Here is a 16104-nt window from a genome sequence, read left to right as displayed (position 1 = left end):
CAGGTGGGTGGCCCCTCCCGCCCGGGGGGTCCGCAGAGCCCGCGCGGTCCGCGGGTGCGGTGGGCAGCAGAGCCGGGGCCGCCGCGCTCCGGCCGGGCGAAAGCGACCTTCGAGGCGCGCAGGAGGAGGAGGAGGAGGGGGGGGCTTTCCTGGGGGGGCAGCCCGGGCTCCCCGCAGCGCCCAGGGGCGGGCGGGCCGGCCAGGGGGTCCGGTGGCCCCCGGTACACGGGGGGGGGGCCCCCTGAAACATTAGACAAGACGCTAAAAATGTTCAGGACCTTTGAGCAGCTTGAAGAGGTCATCGGCTGGTTTAAAATTATTTTAAAATTTAAAAAGCCAATTATAGCAATCTGCATTTGCATTTCGTCTCTGCCGTACACTGCCAGTAATCTGTTCAGTATGCGTACACTGTCATGATTAAAAATATACATTTGTTTCTCAGACATTTTAATTGTCCTTTCCCCCCACGGATGTCTTTTTGGAGACTGTCCTTTCCTCCTTGTAAACTAAGCGTGGGACGGGGCCGGGGCCCCCTCGGTCTCCTGGCCCCCCGCGTGTTGAGCCCCAGCGCGCCACTGGCGAGGGGGCGAAACGCGCCGGCCTTTTGTCTCCTCGGGCGGCCCGAGGGCCCATCGGCCGGGCCTCGGGGACGGGTGTCCGAGCCCCTGGCCGCCCTCGCGTGGCGCTCGCCAGAAGCAAATGCACCTGTCGCTTGGGAGCTTAGCCTGGTCCCCCTGGGAACCCGAAGTGGCGGCTGGTGGGAGCGCCCAAGAGGGGGTGGGCAGGGGGCTTCCGCAGAGTGCTTCCGGCAGCCGCTCAAAATTATACCCCACCCCCACTTTATGTCCCACGGGACGGTTGCCAGATCCAGGTTGGGAAATTCCTGGAGATTTTGGAGTCAGGGTTTGGGGACGGGCTACAATGCCATACAGCCCACCCTCCAAAGCAGCCGCTTTTCTCCGGGGGGACAGATCTCTGTCGTCTGGAGACCAGTTGTAATTCCAGGAGGTCTCCAGGTCCCACCTGGAGGTTCGCCAACCCTCCCTGGAGGGTACGAGTCTCCCGCGTTTCCTTGTCATTGTGGCTGCTCGGGTGGCATGCTCCTTGCTCCCCTTCCCCCTCCTCTCATGCCTGGGCAAATGCTGATGTGCTACTTTCTCATTAGCGAATTGCGTCTGCAGGACTACATCAAAGATCCCCCCCTTCTCCCAGGGCACAAGGGGTTGGGTTTGTGTTCCTGCAAACAATTGCCCCATTCTTCCCCCTCCTTGATTAAGCCTCATGTTTCCTTGCCTTCAGTGGGTGGTGAGGAACAGCTGACGTGGGGGGGCTGGTTGGCTGGTTGGTACAGGCTGAAGAATCAGAGGTCTGCTTGGTGCAATGGAAGGGCCCCCCTTGCGCACCAGAGCGTTTTTCTCTTTACCGGCCCAAAGGTTCATTTAACAACTTTTGACACTGTGGCAGAGTTGCAGGGTGCATCTGGAGCAGCCTCAAGAGTGTCAGGCTGGTTGTCCTCTGTTTCACACCACTTGATGAAAGTCGTAGTTGAGTTTTAAACCACGTGAGCTCGTTTGGATGGATTTATGCTTGGATGATTGAATGGTTATGGCTGCATCCTGCTGCACCCTTGGTTTAGGGGACCTGAGATGGAAGAAATGGGTTGCCATATTTTGTGTGAAGCATCGAACAGCTCTTTTGCTTCGTTTTAGATATATTAAAATAGTTAAAGGCGCAAAATGGACATTCAGAGCAATACTTGCTAATGGTTTGGGAGATGACGAAATTAAGAAAGATGAAGAGTAAAGCTTTGGTTTCCCCCCCTTTTTTAGAATTGGTCTTTAGTCATTCAAACTAGAATGAAAAATATAGGGGAACCTGTACTGTATGGCCTAGTATGCTATTATCTTCAATATAATTAAATTATCCAAACTAAAGCTGTTATAATTTGCTCATATTCTGCATTGTAAAGTTGACTGCTTTTAATTTATATTGATCTTTAAAAAAACATTGTTGAAACAAAATTTCAGGATCACAATGTTTATCTCAATGGAGTAAGGGGGAAATTACTGCATGTATTAAAGTAAATTCAAGCTGGTGTAAATGCTTCCCCCCCCCTCAGCTTTTTGGCCTGGATTTTTGTTGGGGTGGTAAACTTGTACCTTGTCCACTGCAGCAGCAAGTGGGGGGGGGGTTACATGGCTGAGTCCCTCCCACACGGAGAAGAAGTCCCTCCGGCCCGATGTTCTGGTAGGTAAGCTGTAGTTCTGGAGACTAGACTTTAAGATAGTTAGGTGGATAGGGAACTGGGTGGAGAACTGCACCCAAAGAGTAGTTGTCAGTGGGATTTCAACTGAACGGAGGGAGGTGTCCGGTGGGGTGCCACAGGGCTCGGTTCTGGGCCCACTACTTTTCAATATTATTGTAAATGATCTGGATGAGGGGGTGGAGGGACTACTCATTACATCTACAGATGACACCAAATTGGGAGGAGTAACAAATACCTCGGAAGGTAAAGGTAGAATTCAACGAGATCTGTATGCACTGGGAAAGTGGGCAGATGTGAACAAGATGAAATTCAACAAGGACAAGTGCAGAGTTCTACATCTGGGTAACAAAAATGAGAAGCACGCATTCTGGATGGGGGGTGCACTTCTGGGTAACACTGGGGCCTTTTATGCATTCTCAGTTTCCTCACATCTAACTTCCTGTTCCTTCGGGTTCCAGTTATTTTGCTCCCTCTGATGGTCGATTCGACATCACACAGCTTTAAATGAAGTGTTTCTCCCTGTAGTTTAAATCAGCAACTTTTTGTGCTTTATAAAAACTGGTCCTATATCAAGTTGACCAGAGGGAGCCAAACACGTGCATAACTGACCCCCCCCCCAAGAAACAGGAAGTCATACACAAGGAAACGGAGAATACATAAAAAGCCTGTATGTAAATAAGGTCTAGGGGTATGGGTGGAGTGAAAGCTGAATATGAGCACTCAGTGTGATGCAGTGGCAAAAACGGCTAATGTGGTCTTAGGGTGTATCAACAGGGCATAACATCCAAATCACAAGATGCCATTGTCCCGCTGTACACTGCATTGGTCAGGTTGCACCTGGGGTACTGTGTGCCATTCTGGAGGCCTCACTTCATAAAGGGTGTGGACAGAATGGAGCGGGTGCAGAGGAGAGCGGCAAGGAGGATCAGGGGCCTGGAGACCGAGCCCTAAGAGGAAAGGATGAGGGACTTGGGAATATTAAGTCTGGAGAAGAGGAGATTGGTGGCGGGGGACGGGGACGGACATGATTGCTCTCTTTAAGTATTTGAAGGGCTGTCACTTAGAGGAGAGCAGGGAGATGTTCGTGTTGGCAGCAGAGGATAGGGCTTGCAATAATGGGTTTAAATTGCGGGTAGAAAGGTACTGGCTTGACATTAGGGGGGGAAATTCCTGCAGGGAAAGGAGTCTTGGGCCTAATTCTATGTGTTATCTGCTGGATAACTTTCTGAAAGGCATACATGCAATTCTAGAAACTAGTGACTTTCTGAAAGTGTCTGTAATTAGCTTACTATTAAAATGTGGGTAACAGGAATCATAGGAGGGAATGCGGTACTTGGATGGGAGACCCGCAAGGAAGACTCTGCAGAGGAAAGCAATGGAAAATCACCTTGCTATGGAAGGCAATGGAAAATCACTTAAAAAACACTATGTGGTCACCATAAGTCAGTTGCTTTTTCACGGCACATATGTACTTAACAGGAGTCTTATTGTTGGCATCCTTTCTTTATGTGTCTGATACTGGCTGTGCCATTGGACAGAAGGGTGCTTACTAAAAAAATTCCTAAGCATTGTACTAACATGACAAAAAAAATCAGAGGATTTAAGGTGCACCTGTATGTTTTCCGAACAGATACAGTGAGATAGCAAATAAAAGGTTTATTTTCTTTATTGTTTCTTAGTGAAAGGGAGGGACCATGTATTACTCAGGGCTTAGACTAGTGCTAGCAGTTTGTGTATGGTTAAGAATATGTAGTCTGTCAACTCTTTTGAACTCCAGAAGCGAAGGATCTACCTTCTTACAACACATGGATTACTGCTTTGATAAAATATATTAGAACAAATTTTAAGTAACTAGAAACCATTAACTGCTATGTTTCTGTCTTATATATATGACACAAGTGATCGTTATGGTGAGAACTAATTAGTGTGTGAATATCAATAGGATGCCAAAAGAGAGTGTTAGATTGTTTCTAAAAAGGCCTAACGTCACCTTTTGCACACAACGGTTGGTTAACAGGGTTAACCATTACTGCCTTTTAGTTAAAGTTTGAACTCGTATGTATTAGTGGTAGACACTGGAAAAAATCCCCAACCCTACGTTTCCAAAAAAGTGGAAACTTCAGAAGAATATGAAAAATGCTCTAAATGCATGACCTGATGTTTCTTAATTTCTTTTGCAAAACTGTGATACGTTTTCTGTTTAATGATCACTCATCTTACCCTTCTTCCAAAGAAATCAGGGCATGCCATGCGTGAGGCCGTTCCATTTTATCCTGACAGCTTTGTGAGGTAGGTTAGGCTGAGAGATGGTGAATGAGACCTAAGTGTCACATCTTCACAGACGAGGGGCCAAAACAGACGATACGCTGGGAGTTCCAGGATTCGAGAATCCAGCTTTTGAAAAAGGCAGAATTATCAGGCATTCAGGAGCCTCATTCTGACTGGAGTCAAAGCTTTCCTCCCCTCCCCTTCTCCCTGGCTGTTTGTCCCCAACCTGAAACAGACCCAGGGAGCCACTGTTAGGGAGACTTACGTGTACAGATATGTACACCCACATGTTTGCCCCAGTGAGGAAAATAGCAGCTATTCGGGATCCTTCAAGATCAGAAAAGTTGAGTGGGAGAGAGTGCTTACATCTTCCCTTCCGTGCACACCCTAGTATGGGTACGGGTGGACCATAAGTTAAATATGAGCAGCCAGTGTGATGCAGCAACAAAAAAAAAGTTAATGTGATCTTGGGGTGCATCAACAGAGGCATAACATCCAAATCGCAAGATGTCATAGTTCCACTGCACACGGCATTGGTCAGGCCATATCTGGAGTATTGTGTGCAGTTCTGGAGGCCTCACTTCATAAAGGATGTGGACAGAATCGAGAAGGTTCAGAGGAGAGTGATGAGGATGATCAGGGGCCTGGAGACCAAGCCCTACGAGGAAAGGCTGAGGGAATTGGGAATGTTCACCCTGGAGAAGAGGAGGTTGAGGGGGGACATGTTTGCTCTCTTGAAGGGCTGTCACTTAGAGGAGGGCAGGGAGCTGTTCCTGTTGGCAGCAGAGGATAGGACTCACAATAATGGGTTTAAATTGTGGGCAGAAAGGTACTGGCGGGATATTAAGAAAAAATTTTTACAGTAAGAGTTGTTCGGCAGTGGAATCAGCTACCCTGGGAAGTCGTGAGCTCTCCCTCACTGGCAGTCTTTAAGCAGAGGCTGGACAAGCACTTGTCAGGGATGCTCTAGTCTGATCTTGCATTAAGCAGGGGGTTGGACTAGAAGGCCCATATGGCCCCTTCCAACTCTATGATTCTATGACCTCCACAATCCCTGATAATTGCATTTGTTTAAAAAGCTGAGAGATCTGATTGCAGAATTCTCAGTGTTTGATTTGATCCTGAGAGGGGCTTTGAGCCCAGGTCTCCCTAGTACAAGCCCAGCTCTCTTTCTACTACCTCGTACTGACAGTTAGTCATAGGAGGGGGCTGGTGACTGAATGGTGCCATTTCACCTGAACATTTTGGTACCTTCCAACTCTGATGGCCAGTGTATATTACAGAAGCCTTTTGACATTCTGTTACGTTCCGTTAACAGGAACCCTGCATATCGGGAGCATGCAGGGACCCTGCAACGATGCACCTGATCTGCTCATTCATTGTCCTGTGTGAATTGGGCAACAGGTGGATTTTCCATGCACGAGCCGTTTCTCTTTCAGGTTTGGAGAGGGGCTGTGGCTTAGTGGTAGAGCATCTTCTTGGCATGCAGAAGGTCCCAGGTTTAATCTCTGGCATCTCCAGCTAAAAGGATCGGGAGGTAGGTCATGTAGAAGACCTCAGCCTGAGACCCTAGAGAGCTGCTACCAGTCTGAGTGGACAGTACTGCCCTTGATGGACAGTATTCCGTAGAAAGCAGCTCCATGTGTTCAAAACAGAACCCTGGTTGTTGTTTTTTCAGGGTACTGGTTCGTGTGAATGGAAAATCCCTACATTGTCCAATTCACACAAGATGGTGACCACACAGATCAGGTTCATTGCGCTCCCAATATGCATGGCTGGCAGGCTCCTGGTTCACAGGAATGGCAAGGAAACATCTGCCCTACTCTAAAGTTAAATCAGTTTTGTTTTATTTTCTCAAAGTATCATAGAACCATCCCTAACCTGGATGGCCCAGGCTAGCTTGATCTCATCATATCTTGGAAATTAAGCAGGGTTGGCCATGGTTAGTACTTGAATGGGAGACCACCAAGGAAGTCCAGGGCTGCTACATGGAGGAAGGCAAGGGCAAACCACCTCTGAATGTCTCTTGCTTTGAAAAACCTACAGGCTCACCATAATTTGGCTGCAACTTGATGGCATTTTACACACACACATATCCTGTAACTTGTAGTTTGGCAAGGGAACTGAGAATTTTCTCTTAGCAATTGTCTGATCCTCACAGAACTGCAGCTCCCTGGATTATCTGAATTTTTCCCTTTCAAGAAGATCAGGGCAAGTCCCAACACGTAGTACTTTCCCCATCATAGCGATGTCAGTTTGACAAAGAGCTTAATGAGGATCTGTCTGCCTAGTGAAGATCCACTCATTGCATTTGAACTACTTGGTTCCTGACCATGCAAGCATATATTGAGCTAACAAATTTTTAGCCTTTAAGGTGCTGCAAGATTCCGGTTTTTGCTGCAATAGCCTAACACAGCTACACCTCTGGAATTATTGACAAAGGGCAGAAACCAATGTATATGTCTACTGAAGGGTGTGGAGGAAAAAACACTGTTAATTGTCACAGCATAACACCAAATGTATCACTTATTACATGATTACCTCCCCCGCTGCCCATTCTCCAAAGTCTTGATAGCAGCATTTGAACTTTACAACTGCCCTGCGTGGTAGGCTAGCCACGACAGCCCCATTAGTTCACAGCTGAGCAATGATTTAAAGTTGGCTTTCCGTCACACAAGCAAAGTGCTGTTACCGCTGCGCCACACTGGCTCTCAGAAATCTGCTTTTACACTTTGTGGGATAACATTTTTTTCCATGTGAGTTCTTCCTTGGATATTGTGCATGAACTTCTAATTCGTAGACAGAAATTTCACAGGAAAATGCAAAAGACTTAAAATGTGGTTTATTGGGCTTTCCCACTAGTTTGTATAGTTCTGTTTCTTTTACTGTTCACAGCATGAATCTGAAGTTTTGCTTTTGGCTTCTAATGGATCTAGTTGGCCATCTGATGGCTGGCACAGGGAGTTTTTTTGAGTATCAGATCCTCACCCTATGTGGACCATAGTGGAGATACCCTGTCTCAGGGGTCCCCAACATGGTGCCCTTGGGCACCATGGCACTCGCCAACCCCTGGTGCCCCCCAAGTGTTTTGAGAAAGCAGATGGGGCTCTTTCCAGCAGGGCTTCTGATTGGCCACTGGAGATCTGATTGGCTGTGTAGATTAAAATAACATTTAGGCGGCAGCTGCCACCATCTGTTGGTTTTATTTCCCCTCTTCTTTCCTTGTGTATTTTTTTAAAAAATAAACCTCGTTTGCACTTTGGCTTCCTCTGTGTGTGTGGGGGGGATCCGCCTTCTCTGGGGGTCATTTTGTGGCTGGCTCTGCTTCTCGTGGCAGCCATGTTTAGGTTGCACCCACCACCCTTCACCAGAGTGCCAAAGGTGCAAAAAAATAAAAGGTGCAAAACATGCTGCAGGGGGGGGCCTCTCCTGTCTCATATGACTGCCTTCAGTGATCAGTGGGAGCTGCTGGAATTTATTCAAGGACAGAGCATGTTTCTCTTAAGTGAGGTGAGGGATGAGGTTGCTGTTGGATCTCTCTTGAGAGTCCCCATCTTGTATTCCTCCAAACGTCTTTGGTTTCTTATTCACATCAGTGTTCCAGGGGGGTATTTGAGACTGGTATTTCAATGTTTCTGTTTGTATCATGTGAAATGACCTTGGTTCCCATGGCTGTACAGATTATTCCTGCCACTTCAAGATGGTTTTCAAAAACACTTCGCTGCCTTTAGATTATTTTATTTGGGTAAATCCCATTTTGTCAATAAGACATTTTTGGCTCCAGCAAAACTTGTGAGAAGTTGATAATTTTTGCTCACTGTATTTCATTATTGGCTTGGTGAATTTTTTCCTACAATGTTGTCTTTCTGTGAGCAGTGAGCAACAATAATGTTCTTGAAAGTTTGGTTTCTTTTTAAAAAATAGGTTATTTAAATATTTACACATGCTCCGTTGAATTTAGATTCCGGTCTGAGCTGATAAGGCTGAGCTACAGGGTACAATAGTACTGAAGGGGTCTTTTGTGGTTCAGCAGCTGTGGATATGTTTGCCCAGGTGTTAAGGAATTCTTTAGAAGTTGGGTTTGCTCAGGGGAGCTGTGAGAGGGTATGTGTCTGTATGTGAAGTCAAGGATGAAAAGAACGCTCATACTTAATGGAGACAGTCAACTAAATACTGGCATGTTCTATCCGTTCCCCAGTCTTAATGGGCTGCCAACTTTATAGAGATGCAGGCACTGTGAAACTGTTAAGAGCATGTGGAATCTATTAATTCAAAAACTTTCCTTTCTATAGAAAAAGTAGTTTTACATTGAGACACTAGAAAACAAAGTATACTTGCTCATGAAAATCCATTTTAAAAAGTTGGGTCATCAAATTAGAAATTTGATAGAAATCAGGAAGCCAAAACAAACACATGTTAGCATTTCATTCAGCAAAAGGTTATTGTTCAGGTGCAAATCAGCCTGTTTTGGTGCATTGCCAAATGTATCATGTTTATCATAAAAGGACATATCATAAGTAAGCAATTTTTAAAGGAGTATTTTTATTGTTAAATAGCCAGACAGTTATACACAAGCATGTTGGAGACAGAATTGGAAGTGTGTGGTTTTTCTGTCCTACCTTTATCCTCTGACTCAGGGCTTCTTGCAAAGGAAAGGGGAGTGAAGAAAAAAAGGAAATGGAGCTTTCCTCTAATTCCATGAACAGTCTTCAGCATCACCCCAGTGAACACTTGATGTTCTGATGAATAGGATGCAAACTCTGGGCATGTGTCAGTCCTGTGGCTAATGATGTGCTCATGCCATCTGGTAAGTTTCATGCTGGGAGGGGTCAGAAACTCCTGGCAGCCATGGGTCCAAAAGCACCAGTAGGTGGGGCCAGGTAGCCTGCACCTTGAGATGTGAGTTGCCATTACTAATAAAGTAAAGATGACTACTTTGGAATTAGGAAGCAATTTTCCTCCAGGCCAGATTGGCCAGGGATCCTGGAGGATTTATTTTTTTGGCCATCTTCTTTTTGTCACTGGGGTGTGAGGGTGGGGAGGTAGTTGAGAATCTCCTGCATTGTGCAGGGACTAGATGACCCTGGTGGTCCCTTCCAACTATATTATTCTATGATTCTAAAGTGTCCCCTCCCTTTCTGCCTCTTTGTATTTTATCATTTCCATCATGTGTCCACTTCTGTGTCCTCAGTGTGGTGGCTGCTGCCACTCCCATCCAAATCATAAGTAATAATAAAGGGAAGTCTAAATATTACCAAGGAGTCTCTCTCTCTAAACATTTAAGTGAACAAATGTGTGTGATTATCCTGAAATTAGGTCATGTTTCACATTTCTCATCGCAACGCTCCAGTGTCAGCTGAGGACCCCAAGAGCATTGCGTGGCTCTGAAAGTAGGAGCTGTGGGAGGGGCTGTGGCTCAGTGGAAGAGTCTCTGCTTGGCATGCAGAAGGTCCCAGGTTCAATCCCCGGCATCTCCAGGTAAAAGGATCAGGTAGCAGGTGACATGAAAGACCTCTGCCTGAGACCCTGGAGAGCCGCTGCCAGTCTTAGGCAGTAGTGACTTTAATGGACCAAGGGTCTGATTCAGTGTAAGGCAGCTTTACATGTACATGTTTAATGCTGTTTGGGAGGGGTCATAAACCAGTGGTAGAGCATCTGCTTGGTATGCAGAAGGTCCCAGGTTCAATCTCTGACATCTCCAGTTAAAGGACCAGGTAGTAGGGTGTATGAAAGACCTGCCCGAGACTCTAGCCTAGAGAGCCGCTGCTAGTCTGAATAGACAGTACAGACCTTGATGGAACAATGGTTTGATTCAGTATAAGGTATCTTCATATGGCTGTTGATCAGTGTTGCAGAAGGTCAATATTGCAGTGTTATCGTCAACCAGAATGGCCACTTGGTACATAAACTACAAAGGAATAATTCAGAGAACATTCATGGTGCATGGCCAGCTCCACATTCTCTTTGTACCCAAGTTCCAAAGCCATATCATGGCAGAGCGCCACTTTTTCCTTTTGTTGCCATGGGGATTTGCTGTGCTGTTTTGTCATGGGATCACACACCTAAGAACCCACTTAAGGGAACAGAAGGACTTATGTGTTGCATAACAAGGCAGAGAAATGACATTAAAGGGGGAAGTTTAATCATGCTGCCACTGCGTGTTTGGGCGGGGGGGACTCATGTTTATTTCACATGCATGCCTAATGATATTTGAAACAGACCTGTTGACAATACGGATACATAATGCCCTGGCCAGCCTGTCCTTCTCCCTGCTTTGTATTTGTGACACTTTATGCATGCATTTTTAATGCTGCCTCGAGCAAATCTTGGAAAGTGTATGTTATAAATGAATATTATTCTCATAATTTTATATAAAATGTTTTATGTTTTATATAAAAGGACAATGCTTTGATTTGGGCTGGGGTGTTCTGAGGTTAATATAGTGTAACTCTGTTCTTACTCTTCTCCCATTTCAGTGCCCTGGGGCTAGCAGTGTTTTTAAAATTCATAAGAAATCAATGATAAAGCATGTCTTAGTTGGGTGAGATTTTTCAGTATATACATAATGGTTAAGCTTGTGATAACAGCAAAGAGAGGACCAGTACATATTGCCATAGCTGAAGGCTGACTAGCAGATATTTTTTCCTGCTGTGTTATAAACCAAACACACCTGCCCATGGGACTATATTGCTAGAACACCTACATCCCATTCCTGAGCTGAGGCGTACGGGGACGGCGGGGAAGAGGCGCAGCGACGCCTCTTCCTAAGCCGCTCCCAGGATGCCGTTAAACAAACAAAAAAAGAAGCCGTGTACGCCTTTCGCCCCATAAAAAGCAGGTGCAGCACCACCATTCCCTGCGCCAGCGCAAGTGGCCAAAAGGGGATAGGGAGCCGCCTAGCCAGTGGCTCCTCCCCCTGGAATGTCCCCAGAATGCCCCCCTGCGCCGGCACGGCCTCTCCATGCTGTTGCCGATGCCACGGAGAGGCCGCCCCAGCGGAGGGGGGAGGTGCGGTCCTGCGGTGCTTGGCCTTCGCCGGGACTGGCCTTGCCGCCGGCATGAATGCATGTAAATGCATGATTACAAGCATTTACGCCGGCGGCGAGGTCACGCCGCCTCCTAACAACTTTTGGCCCCATTCTCAGGAATGGGCTGCTAGTGTGTTTTTGGTGCTGGTGTTTATTAAGTTGTAAAAATAACAGCCCTTTGCAAAGTTCTAATTCGTGGTGGTGCTGAGTTATTGCAAGCAACTGTCGTTTGTTCTTGGCTCTTATTTTTGTTATCATACTTGTCAATTATATTGTTCAGTTAGACCATATGGAGTACATTAAATTACTATGGCAAGAACAGCAGTTGCAACACCACCACCCCCGGGTTTGGTAGTACATAAAGCTCAAAAGAGAAAGGGATGTAGTAGTTCATTTTAGTTTTGATTCACCTCTAAGGCAGAGTTGGCTATTCTTTTTTTTTTTCTCCCTACTTGTTCATTTTAGTTTTGATTCACCTCTAAGGCAGAGTTGGCTATTCTTTTTTTTCCTTTTCCTCCCTGCTTGTTCGGTATCATAATCACTTTGTGTGCAATCTATCATTCATTACAAAATGAGATCTGACAAGATCGGGCTATACCGTGCTTCCTTCCCTCCCAAGGCAGTCCTATGCCTAGTTTAAAATGTTGATGGTTTTTATGTTGGCTTTAGCAGAATTGGGGACTGGTCATTTGGAAAAATTGGAAATCCAAATACCTACTGATATTTATTTTAGGTATCTTTAAATGATGTGTTAGAGGAGTTTGGCTCATTAAACTAATCAAATCAAAGAGCCAGCATGGTGTAGTGGTTAGGAGCGGTGGCCTCTAATCTGGTGAACCAGGTTTGATTCCCGATTCCTCTACATGAAGCCTGCTAGGTGACCTTGGGCTAGTCACAGTTCTCTCAGAACTCTCTCAGCCCCACCTACCTCACAAGGTGTCTGTTGTGGGAAGAGGAAGGGAAGGAGATTATGAGCCAGTTTGAGACTCCTTTCAATAGAGAAAATTGGGGTATAAAAACCAATTCTTCTGTCAGGCCCTTAGCCTGACACTACTGCTCCCAGGCTCCTGACCCAAGCAGGCCAGAGTTTGGCTCAGAGTCAGGGCCCTGGTCATGTGCTCCTGGTTCCCATGCCTGTGTGCAGTATCTGCGTGTTATGCCTATCCTGTTTACCACATTCACCCCAGCTGCATAGATGTGTTATGTCTATACCTATCCTGAGAAAGCTTATCATGTGTTGTAGCTGCCTGTGTACTTTGCCCTATCCATCTCCAAAGTCTGAACTGTATTTTAACCCTGTATTTTTGCCTTGCTTCCTCATTAGTAGCCTTCTATGCCCGAAGGCAGCCAGCTTCTGACTTTGTCCAATTTTGCTCCTAATAAAGTCTAAACTGCTTCAGAGCCTTGCCTGATGAGTTTTGCTAGCGGGAGGCTAAAGACAAATACCTGAGACTGATATCTTCTTCTTCAAATATTTTATTGCTTGAAAAATCACTTATATGCATTCTCTGACTCACAAGTACATAGATTATTTGTAATAATGAGATCCACAATTAACTATTTTGATTAAAATTTGGGTTTAATCCACACCTGTAAATGATGATCAAATACTAATGCTAATTCTCTTAACTTTCAGAGTTTCTGCTGAGGTTTAAACTGAATCACAGAAAACCATAAGCTTGAATTATTACTTTGCACAGAAACTCAATGAGCAATATTTTGCAAATGGATTAATTTTCAGAAATGCCCTTGGACCGTGCTGGGTGCGGGAGGGATGTCGGAACAAGTAGTGACCTGCTGCTGTTATTGAATAACTGGGGGTGGTATTCATCTGCCATCCTTTTCTTCTGCCCAAACTGCTTTGTAGTTGGCAAAGTTGTGTAATTTGATGCGAGAGACCCTGTCGGTCTAATTGTTGGTGCTTTGTACCAGTGATGCTGATTGAACCACATAGGTAAATGTCCATTAATAAAATCATGCCTCACTGGAGGCTGAACATTTGACAAGCGCCTTTAAAATGGATGTGTTTGGTAAATAATGCTAAAACAGTAGCCTGCCAGCAGTTCAATTTAAAAGAACAAGGCTATGCCTTGCGGCAGGATCAAGCAGGAGATCAGAGGGATCCGAGAGAGAGCCAGAATTAGCTCTTTCCTGGCTGGTAACAGATATTGTGAGGTGAGATAAGAGGAAGTGGAGCAGGGCTGGTTCCAGGTTTCGGGGAGCCCTCGGTAGAGAGAGAGAGCGCAGGGCTTCCCAAATGCCCCCCACTAGCCCCCACCTGCTTTTGTGCAACCTTCCTCTGCACCCCTGCAAGCTCTCCCAATGCCAGCAGCCACAGCTGCCCGTACTGCCCGATCGGCCTTTTCCCAATGGTGCTGGGTGGTGGACGCAGCTAGAAGCTGAAGGAGAGAAAGATTTATTTCTCTGGTCTGGGATCTTTTTAGAAAAAATCAATATTTGTTTGAATATGTGATAGAAGTTGTGAAAGTTTTATTTTCTTTACAGAATCCCAGGCAGAGTTAAACAGCGAAATTTTAGTTTAGAGACAATGGTTACTGAATCTGTTAGGATCAGTAGACTTGTGGAGAAATAAACTCAGTTCCCCACAGAACTGTTGATTAAAACTCAGATTTACTTTCATACGGTTAAGTTGAACTGACATAAAACATAGTTACAGTCTTACGGCCATATGTAACAGTGTAACAACTGACTTAAATACACATCCATGGTATAGTAAGATAGAGAGCTGGCAGACAGTCTGAGAGATAGTTTAACAAGCAGACATAGCGGCAAAACAGCAGCATCCTAATGGTCAACGACACCCTCCCAGAGGCTGCAGCATCCCAGCAAGAAGAGCCGCTGCTGCAGCCACCAGGAACGCTGACCCTTTGTGCACCACCCACTTCACCCGCTCTCTTAAAAAAAGGGATATTGCAGAGCTTGAGAAGGTGCGGACAAGAGCAACCAAAATGATCAGGGGGTTAGAGCAACTATGAGGAGCGGTTGAAACGCATAGGGCTGTTTAGCTTAGAGAGAAGGCGGTTAAGGGGAGGTCTACGCATGGTATGGAGAGAGTGGACAGGGAGAAGCATTTCTCCTTCTCTCATAATACCAGAACGCAGGGTTATCGGCCGAAGTTGGAGGGTCAGAGATTCAAAACAGATGAAAGGAAGTATTTCTTCACACAACACATAGTTAAATTGTGGAACTCCCTGCCCCAGGGTGTAGTGATGGCTTCCAATTTGGAAGGTTTTAAGAGAGGAGTGGACATATTTATGGAGGAGTGGACATATTCATGGCTACTAGTAACAATGGATACTAGTCATGATGCATCCCTATTCTCTCCAGGATCAGAGGAGCATGCCTGTTATATTTTTCATTAAAGCCGCAGAAATGGGAAAGTTATTTGACCCTGGTTGGCCACCAGGCATATTGGTGGATGCTGGGGGCAGGCCTGTCTCTCAGATGTGTCCTCAAAGTAATTAGCAAGACAACACTTTGCAATCTTAACAAAAACCCTTCAGTCAAATGCAATAAAACTTAAAAACAAAATACATACCAGTAGTAGGCCTGCGGTCAGAAGCAAAACAAAGCAGAATCTGATGCAAACATTAATAGCCCAACAAAATCCAAATCTAACTACCCAGTAGCTAAGCCTCCAGTTACCCCAAATGTTTGGTGAAAAGGAAACTATTTACTGTTCCCATAAAGGCCCAAAGGGAAGATGCCAGCACCTTACATGTTTCAGCTTCCACGGAAAAGGGCTATGTTGTAGATGCTACCTGATGGCCTTTCTGTTTGGGTAGGCTCATGAGGAGAAGGTGGTCATCTGACAAACATTTGTTGCAGAGGTTAGATCCAGATGTGGGGCCGTCCTTATTTGTAGCTCAGTCTCTTAACCTCTGTATTATATCATTCCTCAGTGGTGTGTACAATCTAATAGTACTAGATGTAGGCTTTCTCTCCAGCCGGCATGGTTGTAGTGGTTAGCATGTCAGACTAGGATCTGGGAGACCCAGGTTCAAATCCCCATTCATGCCATGGAAGCTTGCTTGGGCCAGTCACGCACTCTCAGCCTCACCTTCCTCAAAGGGTGGCGGTGAGAATCAAATGGAGAGAACAGAATAAGACAATCTGGGTCCCCATTGAGGAGAAGGGTGGGAATGTAAAAGAAGTAAATAAGTAAATTTTACACGGTTGGAGGAAACTGCTAACCTACCCAAATAATTGCACGCCTTTTCCGCTCCTTCCAAAGAAGCTGATGTGGGCTGTGAGAAAAATGTTTACACTTTTGGTTCAACCCACTTAAGCAATCAATCCAAAACACTGTCCTTGAAGCTGCAAGAGTTAAAGGCACAGATTTTAATTCTTCTAATATTATGGCCCACTGTAGCCTCTGAGTTGCAGTTAGCTATGGAACAAAGAACGGTTGTGAGGGGGCTTTTGTTACTAATATTCAGCTGCTTGCTGGAGTTGTCAAAGTTTTCTTTTGGTAATGAATGACCCTGAATCACTTGCTGTAATTAAATCTGTATGTAGCCT

Source organism: Euleptes europaea, chromosome 11 (genome assembly GCF_029931775.1).
Source record: "Euleptes europaea isolate rEulEur1 chromosome 11, rEulEur1.hap1, whole genome shotgun sequence".
NCBI classification, from domain to species: domain Eukaryota; kingdom Metazoa; phylum Chordata; class Lepidosauria; order Squamata; family Sphaerodactylidae; genus Euleptes; species Euleptes europaea.
The sequence above is the reverse complement of the archived record's forward strand: the minus strand, read 5'-3'. Positions refer to the sequence as shown.